Source organism: Priapulus caudatus, unplaced genomic scaffold (genome assembly GCF_000485595.1).
Source record: "Priapulus caudatus unplaced genomic scaffold, Priapulus_caudatus-5.0.1 Scaffold1395, whole genome shotgun sequence".
NCBI classification, from domain to species: Eukaryota; Metazoa; Priapulida; class Priapulimorpha; order Priapulimorphida; family Priapulidae; genus Priapulus; species Priapulus caudatus.
The window spans coordinates 65,624-70,165 of record NW_014578456.1 but is presented as its reverse complement, the minus strand read 5'-3'; the positions used below and the strand labels follow the sequence as shown (position 1 = coordinate 70,165).

Genomic DNA, 4,542 nt, shown 5'->3' with positions numbered 1-4,542 from the left:
TCTCCTCTCGTCTCTCTCTCGCTTCGTCTCGCCTTCTCTTCTCTCTCATCTCTCTTTTCTCCTCTCTCTGCTCTTCTCTGCGTGCTCTCTCTCTCTCTCTCGCTCTCTCTCTCTCTGCTCCTCTCTCTCTCTCCATCTCGTCTCCTCGTCCTCTCTCTCTCGTCCTACTCCTCTCTCTCTCTCTCCGCTCTCGCTCTCTCTCTCTCTCTCTCATCTGCTCTCTCTGCGCTCGCGTCTCTCTCTCCTCTCTCTTTTCTCCTCCTCTCTCTCTTTCTCCCCCCTCCCTCCCTCCCTCCCTCCCTCCACTCCCTCCCTCCCTCCCTCCCTCCCTCCCTCCCTCCCTCCCTCCTCCCTCCCTTCCCTCTCTCTCTTCCTCTCTCTCTCTCTCTCTGCTCTCTCTTCTCTCGCTGCGCACCACCATCTTTCTCTCTCGACCCTGTCCCACCTCCTGCAGAGTGAAGCAACTATATCGGTTTTCTCCTTTTGTTTTTTCGGTCTGTTTCAGTTGATATGTGGTCAGTCGGACTGCATTATGGCCGAGTTGCTCGACGGGAAGACTCTGTTTCCAGGGTAACAGGGACCGGCGTCATCCTTGGCAACAGGCATACCGGCAGTGCGCACGAACGACCGAAAGTAACCCTTCCTTCCTCTGCATCCCCTTCACGACGCTATCCACCATCTCCCCTCTCCCTCCTTTCCTCCCCCTCCTCCCCCTCCTCCCCGTCCTCCCTCTCCTCCCTGAGGCATGACGCTACAGACTCAGTAACGATCGCATGAGACTGCGTGCTTACGTGCGTGCATGTACGTGTTGTATGGCAACATTCGTGCATATCTGCATGCCCCGAGACTAACACTCGTTAAGTGCACTAACGACGTCTGCGATTATTACCATCTTCCCGGGCCGTCGCTCGGCGCGAGATGCTGCCATCAGGTGGCGCTAGGGTGTGAAGGTTGCCTTGACCGATGTCCAGATATCGATCAGCTGACGAGAATCATGGCGCTGGTGGGAACGCCGACGGATGACCAGCTTAGTAAGATTAGCAGTGATGAGGTGAGGCGAGAAATAAAACCACCAACGCTAACCGCATGTACATGCGTAGTCCCTCGTGTCTGATTCACCGGTCGTTGAACAAGCCTGTAGCTATGCTATTACATGCATACCCCTTATAAAACCTTATTCGCTGGTCCTTTACCTGAGTAAAACTCAGGCTTCACGCTCCGTCGAAAAGCCAATGACGTTCGTTCGTTGTCTTTCAGGCCAGAAACTACATCAAGTCTTTACCCAGAATGCCGAGGAAAAACTTTGCGACGTATTTCGTAAACGCCAGCGACCTTGGTAAGTCGAAATGATCGACTCAGAACGATCTACGAGAGAAATAAACGTCTGGAATGTCGAAACCTAAATTATAATATCTATCACGTCAAATTATTATTTTTAAATTGATCAACATACGTTGTGATCATCGTCTGACCGCACTGCGTCACCGTAGCGACCGACTTGTTGTTGCTGTGTTGCCGTAGTGACGGCCGATCATTGTTGCATAGCCGTAGCAACCGTCTGTCGTCGTGTTGCTGTAGCAACCAACTGTCGTTGTTGCTGCGTTGCCGTAGCCACCGCCTGACACCGTCGTTGTTGTTGCGTTGCCGTAGCGATCGACGTGCTTGAGAAGATGCTTGCGCTGGATGCTGACAATCGCATCACGGCTGAGCAGGCGCTCGCTCACCCGTACTTCGCCCAGTACGCTGATCCGAGCGATGAACCGATGGCAGACACGTACGACCAGTCGTTCGAAGCGTTGGACCTGCTTGTGCCCGAGTGGAAACGTGAGTGCCGCAGCAGCAGGCACGCGAGAGCAGGAGATAGAGGGGGCGTCGTCAGTCTATAATTAGTCTGAAGGGTGGGGCAGTAGTCAAAAATGGTCTGAGATTGTTGGCGAGGGGCGTCAGTCTATAATTAGTCTGAAGGGTGGGACGGGAGTCCGAGATTGTCGGCGCCTTGTCGTTAATAATCTTTCGTTACCGTGACTACGTCTGACGCTCTCTTGTTGTCGGATTCGTTGCAGGTTACGTTTACGACGAGGTCACGGGTTTCACGCCACGCCCGCAGCCACCGCCAAAAGGGAGACTGAGGCAGCGATCCGTCACGGCGGCAACGCGCGCCATGGAACACGACGACGACGACAAAATATGGGTGGCCGCGGCGGTGTTGCCACTACGACGACGACAGTATGGTGTGGCCGGCGGCGGTGGTTAGCCACGACGACGACGACGACAAGTATGGTGTTGCTCACGACGTGTTACAGATCAAATGTGCGTTTGCGATCGGAGGTTGCCGCGGCAAACCGTCGTCGTAAACGATTCGAGTCGGAATGATTGCTGCTAACATGCCACGAGTGTTCATGTTGTGAGGCTTGTACGGGGAACCAGGGGTGGTGTGGGGCGAACGACCTACGCGGGAGGTGTTGAAAGCTGGGGAGGGCATACTAGAACTAGGGGGTGGGGCCTAAACAGGGGATGGTGTATGTAGCCCGGGTGGAGGGTGTGTGCACTGTGTGGTAGCCCGGGGTGAGGGTAGGTAGCCTGGGTGAGGGGTATGGTAGCTCCGGGGTAGGGTTACTGGATTTCTGCTGCAGCACTAATGGCCCATCTCGCGTGCATGCTCGCTTGTTTATAGACGTCTGTAATGGCAGTCTCAGTTTTATCGGCAATAATGGAATCAACATATAATTTGTTATGCTTTGCGTGAGTGCTAGTGGCATGTGGTCTTCCGAGTTAGCGGCTCGACCTACATATTATGACGCATAAATAATATTATTATGTGGTTATCGAAACATTTATTAGAGGAGATTTCGGCGGGCTGATTCGTAGATGGTGATGGAGACAGAGAGAGAAAACAGAGAGAGGAGAGAGAGAGCGGATGTGTATATAAGAGATGAAGGAACGCTCAAGCATTCCTTAATTAATTCAATCTTTTATCTCAGACTAAAATTCTGCATGGTCCCCCCCCCCCCCCCCCCCCGGCGCGAACGATTCAACCTGGTAGTTCCCGTGCGGGCGTGGCGGGAGAAAACGCTCGGACATAGCCCGGCATGCAATGCACTGTACACGTGTGTAGGGTCTGCTGTGTGCTGTGTAGGGTCAGTGTCAGTCGACATTATGAATATTTATAGCATAAACTCCCAACGCCGACCGGGTTTCGCATTTCGTGGATGTTTCCGATGTTCGTGGCGTAGTTCCGCGGTCGCGGCGGCTTTGACTTTGACCCCTGGCCTCGTTAAGCTTGCTGTCTGCTCGTTATCCGTGTCGTCTGTGATTCGGCATAGATGGTCCTTTTATTTGGCGTCGCGCGAGGCTGACAAAATCTGCGTGTCGTAACCACGGCGATAGTCCGTGCATCACGGGGACGTTTTCAGAACGGCGCACGTAGAATAGATCCAGTGTTGTCTGTTGTTACTGGAAGCGAGTGATGTGTGCTAACATGGGGGGGGGTCCCGTGGGTGGGACGTGCGGAGTCGTGCACGGGGAGGGAGGGGGTTTGTTTGCCACCGATCTCCTTCGTTTCGCGGAATCGCAAAAGGTTACAGCAAGCAGCATAATTGGCCAATCGCACGGCGCAGTTACCATTGAAATTCTAATGGATCTCCGAATTAATTAATTAAGAATGAGGAATTTTTTTAATTTGAAGCAGAACTATGTACACTACCAATATACGAGAGAGGCAACGACGAAGTGTGTTGTTTGGCCAAATTAGCCTAACTAGGCAGAATATTAGGTAAATGTGGGTGTAAACTGACATTTGGGTTTCGTGTAGATTCGTGTAAGTTTTCGTTTCGCAGAAACCGACTAAGAGTTGACAAATCAATTAATCTGTAATTGTTTATCCTGACCATATTTCTACTTGGAGTGTAAGATAGAATACCATGTGTTGCATAGATCACATGCAACGATAATATTGCATAACATTAAATGATTTAATAAATATGTGTTGTTAAATCGAGTCTTCCGTGTATTTTGTGCGAGTTTAAACAACACTGTTGCTATTATATTCAAAATATACGAGGTGTACTCCTAATCTTACCTTTTATTAAAATTTTTGCTCTGTACAAGAATTTCTCGCAGCAATTTCTTCCGTTGACTACTTGAAGTCTGTTCCAAAATCATAGTTGTCATTGCCACCACTAGATGTCACTGTCATCATATCAGCTAGATCATCTGCCAATGCACTGGTTATAACCACTGCAATAAAAAATATCGGCGAAAAGTGAATACAGCAACTAAAGGATATATTACTCTATAAACAGTATAAAGTCTAAATATGAAGTAATATAAAAAGTATAAATATGAACCAATACCTCCATGTTAAACAAGTATAAATATGAACCAATAACTCCATGTTAAACAAGTATAAATATGAACCAATAACTACATGTTAAACAAGTATAAATATGAACCAATAACTCCATGTTAAACAAGTATAAATATGAACCAATAACTACATGTTAAACAAGTATAAATATGAACCAATAACTCCATGTTAAACAA

At 49.3% G+C, this 4,542-nt stretch overlaps 2 protein-coding genes across 2 annotated transcripts in view; one reads left to right on the top strand and one right to left on the bottom strand.

The window, feature by feature from the left end:
• Positions 1–4,542, top strand: part of LOC106816491 (mitogen-activated protein kinase 14-like) — a 24,923-nt gene that overhangs the window by 19,685 nt on the left and 696 nt on the right. The window lies entirely within an intron of this gene.
• LOC106816493 (guanine nucleotide-binding protein-like 3 homolog) overlaps positions 4,062–4,542 on the bottom strand; it is a 10,259-nt gene continuing 9,778 nt past the window's right edge. Inside the window, exon 14 of the mRNA XM_014821117.1 lies at positions 4,062–4,236. The gene's annotated coding sequence lies outside the window, so the exon portion shown is untranslated. The remainder of the gene's footprint in view (positions 4,237–4,542) is intronic.